At 42.9% G+C, this 16667-nt stretch overlaps 1 long non-coding RNA gene across 1 annotated transcript in view; it reads right to left on the bottom strand.

Moving 5' to 3' along the window:
• LOC147027640 (uncharacterized) overlaps nt 1–5252 on the bottom strand; it is a 167937-nt gene extending 162685 nt beyond the window's left edge. Inside the window, exon 1 of the long non-coding RNA XR_015057167.1 lies at nt 1832–5252. This is a non-coding gene — a long non-coding RNA (uncharacterized LOC147027640). The remainder of the gene's footprint in view (nt 1–1831) is intronic.
• Between the last annotated feature and the right edge of the window lie 11415 nt (nt 5253–16667).

Raw genomic sequence — 16667 nt, 5'->3', positions numbered from 1 at the left:
CGTGAAGGAATCAACGGTTGTGTGGCTCGGATGCCCGGGTGTGACAAATGATGCAGAGCATGAAAAACGGTGTGTCTCAACTTGGCTGGGATGTATGGATGAGGATTTCCAGGAGAGATATCACACATAATAGTACTACTTGATGTGGAAACTGGAACTGCCCTCAGCTGGAGTGAGTTATCAGTTGACTGCTGCATTTCTTCATCATCTTTCTGAGCTTGAGCAATGGCATCAAAAACAATGACGGCTGTTGTGTCGAAGGCGTTTACGTCCATACATGATAACACGTCACCTGCTGCGTTGTCTTTGCCCGAAATGTGCTTCAAGTCAGAAGTGAATTGGGAAATATAATCCAATTGGCGAATGTGACGTGGAGAATGCTCGTCTGGCTTGGACTTAACTGGAGCGCATTGATGAGTGGCTTATGGTCAGTGAATGCACAAAAATGACGTCCCTCGAAAATATGACTGAAACGTCTGATATTCAGATAAACTGCAAGGAGGTCACGACCAAAGGTGCTGTACTTTGTCTCGGCAGGTTGAAGTCGCTTGGAGAAGGACAAAGGCTGCCACTCTCCACCACTGTGTTGTTGCAAAACACCTCCAACTCCTACGTCTGAACACCTTTTTTGGTGCTATGTGGCAGTATTTATAAAGCAAGTAAGGTAAATTAAGATATTTCTTCACAGAAGTGTTCCCTTGAGATTTCCCAGGAAAGTTGACTAAGTCAGAATCGAAAATATCTTGGAATTCCAGAGGCAAATATCTTACATGCAAAGTTCGTTTTCATGAATTGGCAATGCAAAATTAAATAAAAAAAAACAATAGGGTACCCTGTACTCACAGGGTACCCTAATAAATATAAATTGAGTTATTAAATATGAGTATTTGAGCCTGTGTAATTTCCGTGCATCAGATGGGGAGGATTACAGGTGGGGGAGCATGAACACAGTGGTGTTTCAATAAATCTGGAGGTACAATGTGCCCTATACCTAGTGTTGGCTTAATGGTTATGGTTGGCAGGGGTGGGGGAGCATAGGATCCTGGGATCCTGAGTTCAAATCCCATTTGGCTGTAGAATTTAGTACCAGGTGGGGTTGAATCAGTTTGTCATCCTTCCGAGGACGGCAAAATGAGTGCCAGCTTGCTGGGACGACCGAGCCATTCGAGTATCCTGCGGTGGAGTGGTGACCTGTCCAGAATTGTGCCCAATAGCCAAGGAGACTGCTTAGGCAGGCAGCACTAATGCTCTGCATAGTCTGCTCCCAATGGAATGAAAAAAAAAAAATATATATATATATATATATATACATATATATATACATACATACACATACATACATACATACATACATACATTAAAAAAAAAACAGACTTCAGGTTTAATACTCCATAAATACTTGTTTTCAGGTGATAACACTCTTTCCAGGTTCAAGTTGCCCGTGCCTGCACGGGATTCTAAACGGGGTCGTGATTCAGGTGGCAAAAATGCAAATGGCGTCTTCTGTCACCGAGCCGGCAAGCTGGGAGCAACAATTTGCATTTATTGCCACATCTGATGTAATTTAAATGCTCTAATGGAGGTGAGGAAACTGTTTTCGATATACTCCATATGTCACTTTTTGATGCCTAGGGTCCGTAATAAAGATTGGTGTCGGTGTCAAAGCCAGTGCAAATTAATAGTAGTAGGAGGAGGATAAAAACACGAGTTGCTTACAAAGAACTGTAACACAGAAGGCCAATTAAGCCAACGCAATGGTTGCCAACATATGGTCGTTTGCCAATATTCCATCTTTTAAATGTTGAGCATCAAGCAAGGAAGCAGCACATACCATTTTTACAGTCTTCAGTATGACTCAGCCGTAGTTGGAGCCACCGAACATGCAGAGCCCAGTCTCTCCAGCCATTACACCAACGACGAGTCAGATAAAAAACAAAACAAAATGCAGGAGTCAAACCTACAATCTTCTGATCCATCGTCAAGATGCGTGATCCATTGCGCTACTGGGCCGGTGATGAGCTACTATATTGGTTCTACAACTTGAAAACTCGGATTTGACCACTTTTTCGGCCACCATGTTCCTTCAATGACATTGAACCTAAGGTTATGCATGTTATGCTTGTCCTTAGTAGTCAAAGACGATGTTTATGTGTGGGTAGCAGTAGAAACTGCTACCCAGACGGACACCGTGCTTTGAGATAGAGAGCAATGTAACCTGGTTTCAAGGGATGTCCAAGAACAGACCACTTGCGACCTGCAGTTTTGGCAGGAATGTGTTCAGGGTGCCGGCGATATCTTGCCAGCTGATCATCAACCCTGGTTTTAGGTCATGGAAATGCCTGTGTTACACCTGTAGATGTAAACCCCCCCCCCCCCCCAAAAAAATCACGTTTCTGTGATTCAGTTGTTCGTAAGTCTTTAAAAGAGCAATGGTGCGGTTTTTCACGTGAAAATGTGTAGTTTTAGGTCTCATATGATACTTCTGACAAAAGAGCCTTTACACTTAACAACCATCTCAAGCCTGTTGGATTGATCAGAAGGAATCGCTGAACGCTGTGAATCTGATATAGAGTGCCTCCTGGCGTTACATTCGTTCAGCTACTTCACAGTAACTTGGCTGCCTTTCAGTTGGACCTTTGTCTACTCAACGACCATGTCTATCTCTCATGTTTTTTTTTTTTTTCAAAACTTTCATTATTTTCATCATTCTCTCCGTCGCTTATCACCTCCACCATCTGCGATGGATGGAGGTTATGTTTTCACCCCTGTCCATCTGCGTACAGGATATCTCAAAAAGTTGTGAACGGATTCGGATGAAACTTGGTGGACAGGTTGGGTGTGAGACAAGGACGAATCGGTTCTATTTTGGTGAAGATCCGGATACGATAGTTTTCTCAGTGTTTCTCGATCACCATTGAGAGATGGAACCATAAACGATACATCGCATGATATCTCGAAACGATGTGGGCGGATTATGACAAAACTTGGTGGATGAGTTGGGTGGGTGACAAGAACAAGCTGATTCGATTTTGGTTCACCTCCGAATCCAGATCCGGCCTATCAGTGGGATACAAAACCTAAACTGTTCAGCCTGACAGACGTATGTCCTCCACCGATTGCCGTGTAGTTTCACACCATGGACTTCACCTTGACATTGTGTTCTACATTGGCAGCTAGTGTACCATGCTGTCTGTTATTATTTTTCTCCCAACAGTGTACATGGTGTATCTGATAGATCAGCATTAATTATTTAAAAAACATTTTTTTCTTCCAGTATCAACTGTTCTTCTTCTCTCTGGATTGTAGGAATGTCAAAGAAAGCTCAAATGGGGAATTCAGGATCATGGTTGCCCTTCATGACTCACGTGACATGCCAACAAACTCAGGAAAGTGAATTTGTTGACAGTGGAGGAATTGCTGTTGAGACAACCAACCCCACTGGGAAAGCAAGTTGGGAAACATTGTGTGGAAGGTGTCCTTTTCTTCTTTTTCTTTGTAACCCTTTTCAAATCGTGGCTTTCAGCCTTGTTTAGGGCGAACTTCAATAAAAACAAAAAAAGTCCACACCATATGCTTCTCACACTTTAAGGTAGGAATTTGTAATTTGTTCAGAATGCTAGAGATAACTTGCCTATTCTACAAGAAAGACATCGTGGGACCTTTAACGTCCAACATCAACCAGGACTGGCAGACAGTCGGTCATCCGACTTCATGTCCTTCCGATGGATGGTGCGCACACATTGATGAATCACTCTGCCGGTGAAACACCAGGGTGACAGTGTATAGCTGGGTCGAGATTCGAACCCAGATGAGACGGAGCAATAATTAAGCGAGTCCACAAACATCTAAGCAAACCTATCGAACCAATCCAATAAGATACTGGAAGCTGGAGGGAGTCTTGTAAATGTAAATCCTGTTGTATAGCTTACCTTGGAGGATGGAGATGACGAGTCTGTCATGTGAGAGGAGTGTTGGATCAGTTTGAGCAGAGGCTGAACACAAATGGCTCATGTCATCAGTGGAGCTCAATCCAGCTTGAAGATTTCATGATTCCTTCGCAATTTTCCTGGGGGCTTAAGAGGAATGAGCATCACAATCAGAGAGATACACTACTGAGAAGCAATGGTAGACTTTAAAACTCAGGGAGAGTAGATATTATAATAGAACCATCTATTTATTACGTATGCAAAAACATTAATATTTACACCACCTCCTTTTCTTCGTACTGCCCATTATTTCCATATCCTCCCAAACTTCCAGCCCGTCTCTTCTCACACACACACACACACACACACACACACACACACACACACACACACACACACACATACACACACATACACACACACACACATACACACACACACACACACACACACACACACACACACACACACACACACACACTTCTTCCACTCACCAACCGACCACAACTCCGATTATTTTTGTCAATTTTAAACATTCCCAATTTACTTTAGGCATCTTGTCCCTCGGCCCAAGGAAATCTGTTGCTGTTGCTGAATGTACTGAGTATTTATGTGAATCTGCCAAGGAGTTTGAGTTCTGGTTGGCAATGTTTCAGCACGTTTATTCTTCGCGAGCCCGCTCTCCTTTGAACTTGTTTAATGATCCGTCCTATTTTCTTTTTCTCAAAAAAATGGAACAATATCACACCGAGGCACTACACAGTGTTTTCAGGTGATCTTTCACAGAAGGTAGGCGTTTGTGCCTGACTGCCTGTCAAACTCCAAATTCTCTGTTTGGGGTGAGCGCAGCCTTGACCACCTTGCCTTAAAAGGACTCTTTCCTGGTCCTGTCGTCTTACAAGGCATGCCGCTTGTACTTTGATTACTTTTCTGTTTATATAAATCGATAGGTATGCATATAATTATGAAACCATTCACGTTGAAGTCATTTTGCAAGAGTACAAGTCACGAAATCACGATTTTCTCGCTCTGTCCATTGACTTCTGATACAATCTCACCTCTTTGGTTCTGCGAGTGTTGATGATTATAGATATCGAGTCAGCATCTCCAGCCCTCCACATTGAACCGTTTTGATGTTTTGCAGGCAGGATAGCTTAGAGATATATGCACACTTGCCTTTGAATCGTCTAGCCTAAATTTGAATATAACCAAGATATAAAAACGTCATCCTCATGTTTTGCATGCAGCGTGAGGCATCAACGTGTGCTCCGTCCATTGGAAGTGTTGTGGAATTTATTTCTTAACGTTTTATTTTCTTAACGTTTTATTTCTTAACGTCTTAACGTTTTATTTCTTATTTTCTTATTTTTAGTTAACCGTTTTAACCAACTCGATGTAAATCCTGTTACTCAAATCAAAGACACCGATTAATTCACTGTCCACAACGTGAAAGTACATTACATCAGAGAATTTTATTTTAACTTGGTACCAAGGAGTACAACCCACTTGTGATGGCATACATTAGGGTGTTCCACGTTTGCAAAAGTAGTTGCTGGAATGAAGCACTATGTGCCTATCGATTCCACTCGTGAAGTTAGGTGATCGACCAAAGTTTGAAAATTTCCCGCCTTTTTTGACCGTGGGCCGGCATTTTGAAATTTCAGGAAAAATCCATATTTTTTGGAAATAATATTGATTTTTGAATATTTTAAAAATATATTTCTCTGTGTTAAGATGGCCGAATGCACTTCAGTCGGCACCATTATGATAGTAAGTACCCGTAAATATTATTCACAAACTTGTCCCGACATTTTGAGAAGGGGTTGCCATTTTGGAATTTCACTGAAAATCCCATATTTTGACAATTATTGCACGGCACATTGTTAGGCATTTACAGAATATCAGTAGAAGCGTTTTCATAAAGACATTATTAATGACAAATGAGAGCATGATCAATTAATTATGAGAACAACCAAATATGTTTTAAGCGACATGGTTTTCATATATAACAACATAACAATCTAGCAAACAAGCAACCACACAGATATCTTATAGAGAACATAGCATTTGTTTTGTATAGTCTGGGTAAAGCTTCCTGTGCTGTAGCAATGCTTGACGTTGTTTCTCATCATTGCACATATGAATAAAGTCAGACATGAGCTTAATTCCTCTTTGAGCTTGATCATTTACGACACGCAAAGAATTAGCACTTTCGCAAAATTTCCTGTAACTAGCGAACTTGTCCCACATAGCCACAGGAGCCCTGACCATTGGTCAGTCAAGGTTTATCTGCAAGTACACAAAGAAGTAAATATATATATATATATATATATATATATATATATATATATATATATATATATATATTTCATTAGATATACACAAAATATACGATTTCCAGTGAATTTCCAAAATGGCAACCCCTTCTCAAAATGTCGGGACAAGTTTGTGAATAATATTTACGGGTACTGACTATCATAATGGTGCCTACTGAAGTGCATTCGGCCATCTAAACACAGAGAAATATATTTTAAAAAATATTCAAAAATCAATATTATTTCCAAAAATATGGATTTTTTCTGAAATTTCAAAATGCCGGCCTGCGGTCAAAAAAGGCGGGAAAATTTTCAAACTTTGGTCGATCACCTAATTTCATTAGTGGAATCGATAGGCATATAGTGCTTCATTCCAGCAACTACTTTTGCAAAAGTGGAACATCCTAGTAAACATCCACAATGATTGCACTAAGCTAAGATTACATTTCCTGGCATTTATATGCTTTTCGGAGAGTGGAGAGGGCTGATAAACATATAGGTAAAAGAACTCCAAATACAATACGTGTCTTCTCGGTGAAAAGCGAATGACATAATTACGGCAAAAGCTGTTATCAACCAGGTCACTTTGTTCCATAGCAAGACATTCCTTTTATCACATTTAGGTTAAAAGACTCTTGGCTAAAGGAAGCATAACTGACATCCAATTTGACTTACAGCATAAAAATTAATTTTTTAAAACACCAGAAACAATTATAATTGAGAGTACATTCATATAATTATTTCTCCCACAGAAGCATGTGCCAACATTGATTCTTGGTGGACTTTAAAGATTCCACAGTGTCTTTCATGAAGAGTAAGTGAGCTCTCGCTGCATCTATAACAATAAATGTCAGTGTGGGTCACAGTGTGTCAGTCAGTCTGTCCGTCCTTCCGTCTCCTCCATAACTCCAAAACTATGAAACCTCGCAGCTCCAAACTTTGCATGCATAGTTAGAGAACTACAAGAGAATGCATGAATGAAAATTGGGTGTTTGGGTTAATTTAAACACCCCTTTTGAAGATAATTAATGGTCGCATTTTATTATCTTTTATCAAGGCACATCCTTGGTCACCTCGCTGGGGTCTTAATTCGCCATTTTTTTGGCCTGCTTAACTATGCCTTGACTTGAAACAGGTTGCAATGGTTTCTTAACAATAAAGTTTTTCTGTTGACTTTCCTCACTCATATCATCGAATGCATGATCATCATACCTACAAATCCCTGGATACATAGCAATGCTTATGAACACTCAGAAAGGCCAGCGTGAACAGCTTCATTTCATTTATGCACATGCCGTAACCTCTAGAATCTCTAAATCTGAGCCGAATTTCAAAATGTCAACACCGGAATTGAACTTATCAGCAGTTCCGACTGCGAAAAATGGTTCATTTGTCCAATTTGGACATTGCTTGGCATTCCTAGCATCTCTGGGTGTATGGTGTTTATATGACCAATCGGAAATCATGAATCGCTTGCTAAACCAGCCATTCCTTATCAACCGTTTTGTTGGAGTGCTTGCTTGAGTGCTACAGCCACTTGTTGAGCTTAGTGGTTCGTTTCCAAGCTATGGTCATACATGGCAAAAGTATTCGCACTATCACTGAATATATTAATAGACTTGAACAAAGTTCAGGCCCTACTTGGCTGCGTTTGGCCCCACATTGTCGTGTATGCGGTCCCTCGGGTAGTGGCTCGCTCGCTGAAAATGGGAAATTTTATTTAGACGTTTCCCCTTTTTGTACGATTTTCTTTCAATATACCACCCATCACTTTGACATAGATAGATACATCTAAGAGAATGAAGCGTTTCATTGATAAAAGTTTCTTCAACGTTTCGTTGGAGTGCTTGCTTAGAGCACTGTTCAAACTTCGATCTCTATAAGCGTCCATGAGCAACACTGTAGCACAGTTCTCCGTGGTGACATCTTCGGAGTTAGGAAGGCAAAATAAAATGGATGATTACAATGAGTAAAAAAATGTTTTCAGTTGTTACAAAGCAATGAATCGCGACATCATGGAAGGATAGCCAAGAGGTACGCACGCTTGCTCGAAGCTGTCTATAGCCTGGGTTTGAATCCCCACCCAGTTATAAACCGTTATCCGGTATTTTACAGGTAGGGTGATTCATCAATGTGTGTGCAGTCTCTCGGATGGAGGTTCAACTTGACGTGACATCTGCTGGACTACCCCCCCCCTCTCCCCTCCTCACTCTCCTGCCCTCTCTACTATAACCCCTCTCCCTCTCTTTTTTTTTTTTTTTCCTCTCTCTCTCTCTCTCTCTCTCTCTCTCTCTCTCTCTCTCTCTCTCTCTCTCTCTCTCTCTCTCTCTCTCTCTCTCTCTCTCTCTCTCTCTCTCTCTCTCTCTCTCTCTCTCTCTCTCTCTCTCTCTCTCTCTCTCTCTCTCTCTCTCTCTCTCTCTCTCTCTCTCTCTCTCTCTCTCTCTCTCTCTCTCTCTCTCTCCCAGTGAGCATAGCAATACTTATTTCAGAATATTTTCATTTATGGACATTTCCCCATGGTTCTGCGATTTTCCCCGGTGCATTGGCTTCGAAGTCCATCGGGACGCGAAATTTCAGCTATCGACATAACCTGGAAGGTACGAAACATAAATATCAGTCAGTCAGTGAGTCATTAGAATGAGCTTTATACATCAGATAGTAGGCGGGGTGTGCTTACAAATTGTGTCAGCATACGAACCGTCTTTCCCAGTGTCTCGGCTCACTCACCTGTATTTGATTTTTAATCATTTTTTCATTTATTTATATTTTCATTTACGGATTCTTTCCAACAGTTCTGTGATTTTTCTTGGTGTATCGGCTTCAATGTATGTTGGCACACAAAATTACCGTGCTTCCCTATTGTCTCGGGTCAATGACCTGCATTTTTTTTCTCTTTTCTTTCATTTATTTATATTTTCATTTATGGATGTTGTTGAACGATTGTGTGATTTTTCCAGTGTACTGGCTTCAATGTCCATCGGCCCGCAAAATTTCAGCTTCAAACATTACCCCGAAGGCACCGCTCTTTAATATCAGTTCGTCAGTCAGTCAGTTAGTGGTAAGAAAGACCTTTATATATTAGAAGAGAAGCAAATACAACCCTTGCTTTGTTTATGGGAAGATTAAGGAGGAGCGGGAGTAAAAAGGAGGGGAGAGAGAGAGGGAGGAGGGCGAGAGAAGGGAGGGGGGCAAGGAGGGAGGAGGGTGGGGGAGATAGGAGAGGTGAGGAAGGGGGGAGCTCAGAGGGATGAGCTATTAATGGGGGGAGGGAGAGCAAGGAAGGAGGCGGGTGGGGAGAGTGACGCCTCACTAAACGTTGCTAGACACTCCGGGAGGGAAGGTGGGAGCAAGCATGGGGAAGAGTATGTTAATACAGCATGTGGAGACCGCCAGGATATGTCAATTGGGGGTGGAGAGGGGAGGGGATTTGGGAGTAGGTAAGCGTGAGGGGAGGTGGAGGGACGGCACCGTGATGGGAAGGGAAGGCAGTGTGAGGGAAAGAGAATGCGGTGTGAGGGGAAGGAAAGGGAAGGCAGCATGAGGGGAAGGGAAGGCAATGCAAGGGGATGGGAAGGGAAGGCAGTGTGAGGGAAGGCGAAGGGAAGTGTGATAAAATGTGCCCAAGCACCAACATTATCTTTTTAACCACCGGCATTTATATAAAACCGGGTAGGAGCATTTATAACCCATATAATCTCCCTGATAAAGGCCTGCCTGCATGCATGCATGCTCTTACATGTAGCAACCTTTGCACCCCTCCAGTCGGCTCACTCCAAATCTGATTCATACATGCCTCTTTACCCTAAACAGAGGGGAGAGGTGGGAGAGAGAGGGAGAGGGGTGGGGTCAGAGAGAGAGAGAGAAAAAGAGAGGTTGGAGAGAAGTTGTAGAGGGGTGAGAGAGAGGCAGAGAGGTGAGTGTGGAGGAGTAGAAGTCGAGAGAAGAGGAGGGAGGGATTCCGGCAGATGTGACCGCCAGTTTTACGTCCATCCGAGAGACGGCACACACATTGATGAAGCACACTGCCTGTGAAACACCGGGATGACAGTTCATAGCTGGGTTGGGATTCGAACACAAGCTAGACAGCTTCAAGCGAGCATGTGTACCTCCAGCTATCCAGCCATGATGAGGCGATTCACTACTTTGTAACCGAAAACACTTTTTTACTCATTGTAATCATCAAATTTGTTTTGCCTTATTAATGCCAGAGACATCCACATGGACAACCATGCCGCAGTATCGCCATGGAAACTTGTGGAGATCGAAGCTTGAAAAGTGCTCCAAGCAAGCACTCCAACGACATGGATGAAGAAACTTAAAAAAACGAAACTTTCATTTTTAACTCAACTAGATGTTAGTCAGGTGAGCTTATGCAATCAAACTGTGTCCGTAGGTCAGTGAATCAGCCCATAAACCCTTCAGTCATTATCGCTTGAACAAAACACACAATTTTGATGAAACTTGGTTACAACTTTCATATGTGATGCTCAATGAAGGTGTATTGACAGCATCAAAATCTGCGCTCATTAAAGGGATCTCCGGGGGGGGGGGGTTTGACCCCCTCCCCCAAAATATGTATATGCTCTCTTCTCCGAAACTACACACACAATTTCAATGAAACGACCACAACTTTCATCACCCATGATGTACCAAAGTTTGTTCATGGCATTACAAAAAAAAAAACAAAAAAAAAAAATCAGGGTCTGAGTGGGTCTGCGGGTGTCAGTTTAAACTATATGTTGTGGTAAATTTGTGCATTAGTAAATGCCTGTTAAATGAACGATTGAAATTGATGGTTACATGTTATAAGTTTCATTTTGCATGGATCGGTAAATTGTAATATAAACTGCTTCATATAAAGACCTAATTTTGACTGTAGATGGGAGTGTTGCACTGTAAACTGCCTGGTGAGATTCGTGAGGGTGCTGGAATGTTCTGAGATGAAACTTCCAGTTTAGATTAGAATCACATTTGCTGGAAGGCATGGGATTGTTCTGTGATACTATATAAATCTGCGAGAAGTAGGTGTAGAGAGACGGGTGATATGTGATGAGCTGTTTCTCCATCATCCCCGTGGTCGATTTTACTCTGAGTGAACGAGGTGTTAATGTCCAGAGCAGTTGTTAACATGTGGAGCCAATCGTAATCAGGTTGTTTCAGACTCATTAACATTGTGTATCAGGAAGGAATTCCTTTGAGCTCTTGAAATCAACCTGGACAAGCCATCATATGAGAGGACACCATGACAGGAATCGAAGGATCGACAGCCCCAAAGGATGAGGTGAACAAGCATGAGTTGTGCCAGCAGGACTGGGACACAGGGCGGCGGAATTAACTCAATGTGGGAATCAGACTTGGACATTGTATGTGATGGTGAACTTCCTCATTTGACTTTGTATCTGTATATTTGAAATACAAGTTTCAAAATTGTTATGCTGTTGATGTGTTCACAGTATCACCACTCAGAAGTCACAGATACTAACTGACAAAGATCCATTCAAGTGGTAGCTGATCTGTACGTTTGTTCAAACTTGTGAAGCTCAAAGCTTGGATTGCAGTCTTGAGAGAACGTGCTGAGTCTGGCACCACAAACAACATACGTACACCAAAGGGAAGGAAACTCCCAAATGTGCACGTATACTTCAGCCCTAACAATGGGGGTTTGAGCCCCCCCCCCCCAAATAGTGATTTGCTCTCTTCTCTGAAGCTACGCACACAATTTCACTGAAAGTTGACCACATCCTTCATCACCTTTGATGTACTAAAGTTTGTTCATGGCATAAAAAAATCATGGTCTAAGGGGTCTGCAGGTGGTTTGAGTGACTGTTCTTCCTGATCCATGCGAGCTTCAGGACGTGTGGTCCTATTTTTATATGTATTTATCTTTGCCAAAGTGACGGGTCATATAATGAAAGGAGATTGTACAAAAACGGGAAAACTTGGGGGTGGGGGGGGGAAATTCCACATTTTCAGCGAGCCAGCTGCTGTCTGACGTACCACAGAATAACACGTGGCCAATTCAGGCGAGTCGCCCCTGAACTGTGTTCAAGCCGATTGATATACAGCATTCCGTGACAGTGCAAATATTGTGGAGTGCTTGTCAAGTGGCTTCTCAAGGAAGCACTCCAATGAAATGGTTGATAAGGAAAATCTGGCTTGGCAAGTGATTAGCAATTGCCGATTTGTCATATTAAACAACTCCCGGAGATGTCCAAAATGTGAAACTATGTGCGAATTGGACAAATTAACACATTTTTTTTGCAGTCAGAACTGCTGCAAAGTTTAATTCTGGAGCTTAAATTTTGAAATTTGGCTTACTTTAAGATATTCGAGAGTTTATGGCATGTGCGGATATTAAATAAAGCCACAAACACTAGCATCTCTGGGCATTTATAAGCATTGCAATGTATCCAGCGATTCATAGGTATGATGATCACGCATTCGATTATATGCGTGAGGAAAGTGAAAAAAAAACCTTCAACGTTAAGAAATCATTGTGGCATATTCCAAGCCAAGGCATTGTTGAGCAGGCCAAAAATACATAATGGCTTCAGACTCTTGTAAACTGATAGAGGGCTGACCAAGATGGTGCTCCGCCATCTTGGTGAGGCTAATTTTGGTTTTTCGTGATGAGCGCTCCCTAAATTATCTTCAAAAGGGGGTTTAAATTAACCCAAGCACCCAATTTTCATTCAAGCACCACCTTGGAGTTCCCTTCGTATGTGTGCAAAGTTTGGGGCCACAAGGTTTCATGGTTTTGGGGTTACGGAGGAGATGGATGGACGGATGGACTGACACACATTGACATTTATGATAATAAAAGACTAGCGAGGTACCCATGCTATGCACGGGAGAGGGGCCAAAACATTGTGATAAAGTAAACAAACATAAGCATAAAAAACAGGTACTTCCGCTTTCAATCGTAGCTTGTGTGGAGGCATGCCGGGCATCTCGATGGAGTCCAAGAACTCAGTGGGGAAAAGTACTGCTTGCTCATTGCTTTCTGCAGTGTCCACAGAGGTATAGACCGGCATATCTCTGAGAAATTCCTGTACCAATCCATTGTTCATTTTGCTAACCATGTCATTCAAAGGGCAAAGGATGCAACGTTCAGCCAGCCAGTCTACATCGGAGCCATGTGCCGCCAGGTTTGGGTACATGGCAGTTTTGAGCTCCTGCAGGTTTTGCACAAAGGATCCAATGTCACTTGGCAGCTGAACAATGTCTGGCTCCTCAATTGTCAGCAGCAGTCCATCTCCCACCTGTTGCAGCTGTTTGGAGAACTCCCCAGCTTCAGCCTCTCCCCTCAGGAAAACTCTCATGTTTGTGATGAGACATTCCACCTGTATGCTTGGCTACAGATAAGAGCACTTTAGTGATGCACTGACAACATTGGCATGATTTCTTTCTTTTTGACTGGCAGAATCTGCATGAATTTTTTGCACAAAAGGATGGCTTTACCTCCCGTTAGTTCTACCTTTGTTGTTATGTCTTGAAGGATTTGGTCTTGGGCTTCAAAGCAGGCTTTGTGGGTCATGGGGACCAAATCCACAATGATTGCTTTGCAATCCTCAATGACTTTGGCAAGTGTTCTTCCCTTCTTAATATTGCAGGTTGAAGTGTTCATCCTGGGTGCTCCGAGAGGTATTTTAAATGTCACGTGGATGGTTCTGCCACCTGCCAGAAGGGTAGCAGGAAAGTCGCTGGAAGCAGTTGCCAGGGCAATATGTCCCTGTGCCCTAATTGTGGAAAGGATCAAGTTCATGAGATATGTTTTTCCTGTTCCTCTAGGATCATCCAGAAACATGATGCCCCCCTCTTGGCCATCCACTATTGACATAAATTTGTGAAACATTTCTTTGGTCATCTGTGAACTGAGTTTGTGCACTGGCTGCCCTTTCTGTCTCCAGTTCCATGTCATAGTTTAGGTCCCTCATGTACTCTCTTGTCTGTCTGTTACCTGCAACTTTGTTCATCTCAGGCAGGTTGTATTCACTCCATTCCTTGCCACCCATCTGCTGCACCAAGTCCTGAATCATAGATAGGCACCAATTCACCATGTCAGCTGTCAGCTCCAACTCTGGCATGTATACTCCAACACTCTCCACTTGGGCATGATAGAACAGGTCTTCACACACACTGTGTTTATGCTCATCCCCCAGTGCCTTGGCATCACTTGGTTCACAGGCTGGCAGAATGAGAGCAAATAGTTGTCTGGGCTTGCAGGGAGTCTGGGTTGCAGCTGCTTCCAAGAGGGCCTGATGTCGATAATTGTCATTTTGGAGAAGTCCTCGCCTTTGACAGGCTTGCTGGAATGATTGACACACCTTCTCTTCAACAGTCTTGAGATGTTCATAGCAGGTAGGACTGGCCACTTCATGCAATAGCAGCAGAAAGTAGTAGCACTGACCCACAAAGGGACTCAATATGTAGACACGCCCCAGAATATGCCATCGTTGTTGGGAACACGTTGGCCCCTCATTTTTGTGGACCAAACTTTCTTTGACTTGTCCCAAGTATAATATCTGGGCAGGTCGGCATACATTAGGTTCTGAGCAAACAGGTCCATCCAACATAGCTTGAAGAATTCCGTCAATGTGCTTTTTGGTGCCTCCCCTATGGATACATGTTGAGCAGTGTCCTCATTGAAGAACACTCGCTGACCATTCTTCAGGTGGACTGCCAACTGCACAACTGGAGGAAAGCATTTGTACAGGGGAAATTCCATTATCCTCCAAGCTGCCTCACAACTTCCCACGTGTCTGGCAGTCTGGTAATTTTCAATCGAATTCATGTTATTTCTCCCTTTTGTTTGCTGTAGCTGGTAGACTGCTCGGTCGCACCCTTTGTGGACATACTAGAGTATGTATTTCTGGCCTTGATGCTCATGCAATTTTTGACATTGTGACAGGTTAATTGGTATCTCTGATTTGGAGGGGTTATATGGTACTATCCATCAATTGTCAATATTTTTGGTCTGCAAACTTTCCGTTCCTCCTCATTTTGATGTTGGAAGTGTTTCCTCCATCCTTGGGTGCTCCTCTCCGATACTTCAGGTATCCATTGTCACCTTGTTCAGTGAACTTTAGAAGCTCTCTGGGGAAGTGCTTGCTGCATTTGCCATCCTTCATGCAAACACAATTCTTGTTGAAGACACCACAGGGACCATGCAACATATTTGCTATTATGATGCGGTGTCGTTCTGGATCTCTCTCCTGGTCAGGTATTTCAGCTGAAAAGATGTCATCAATTTGGTTTGGCTTAATCTTTCTGTCCTTGCAAAGCCACAGTGGGATGTGGGCATGAGGAAATCCATGTTTGTGGAATTCAATTGAGTAGAGTAATGCTTGTACTTTAACAAAGGCCTCAGCTTTCAGGATATGCATCAGTTTGTTCAACTTCAAGTGCAAGACTCTTGCCATGAGCTCAGCCTGTCATTGGGGGGGGGGGGGGGTGGAACTGTAGCCAATGAGGTTGCATTTTATTTCCTCCCATGAAGGGTTGGTGGTCATTGTGATAAACAGATCAGGATGGACAAATTTTCTCACATAGGTCAGTACGTCCATGGTCCACTCGTGCATGTACCTTGGTCCTCCAGTAAATGCAGTCGGCATGACAACACGTAGGCTCACTCGTGTGGGATCACCATCTGCAGCCAGCAGTGAGTCTCTCAGTTATTTTTACGAGTCAGCTCTCAAGGTCGTTTGTTCCCTCCTTAGATATTGCAGTTGCTCGGTCTCGATCTTGCAGCAAGCATCCATCATGAACTGTTGAAACAGTCTTCGGGCTATCAGAAAGTAGCTGCCTGGCCTTTGTGTGATAGTTGGTGGTAACAGTAGAATTGCCTGTGTGTGATTTTCTTATGTCTGGTGCTCTTCAGATACAAACTGCAGCTGGCACTGCCAAACACAAACAGTAAGGGGGTACTGTAAGGAGTCATATGACTGGTGCAGCTCATTCATACACCTCGGTACACCATCTCGTTGTCTCAGAACAATGTCTTTGTCGTTAAATGGTTAATTTGGCATGAGAATGGCGATCTCATTGCAGCACTGACCATTGAAACGTCTAAGTGTGCTGGTTCTTAGGCTCTCTGTCTTCATTGATGACAATAGTTAAGTCTTGTGTGCCAATCTGTTGAAGAAAATCCATAGCTGTCCTCAGGTTTTTGACATGACTGTTGTGCTTGTGGAGCATCTGCTTCAGAATGTCCACAATGGGCAGCTGCAGTCCACTTACAAATCCTGCCCTTGTGGTGACTTCCTCCTCGTGGCTGTCGATGACGTAGATCTGTAGAAATTTGTGTTTTTCACCCTAGAGGGAACCAAAATGCCTCCCCTATGGCATATTTGTCCTGGAATGCAGTATTGATGGTTCCATCCAGGAAAATGACACTTCTGACAGCCAAGACTTGTCACTTGGAAAC

The sequence above is a fragment of the Eptatretus burgeri genome, chromosome 4 (genome assembly GCF_056783735.1).
Source record: "Eptatretus burgeri isolate ZD-2024b chromosome 4, Ebu_testis_v1, whole genome shotgun sequence".
Taxonomy (NCBI): Eukaryota; Metazoa; Chordata; class Myxini; order Myxiniformes; family Myxinidae; genus Eptatretus; species Eptatretus burgeri.
The sequence above is the reverse complement of the archived record's forward strand: the minus strand, read 5'-3'. Positions and strand labels throughout refer to the sequence as shown.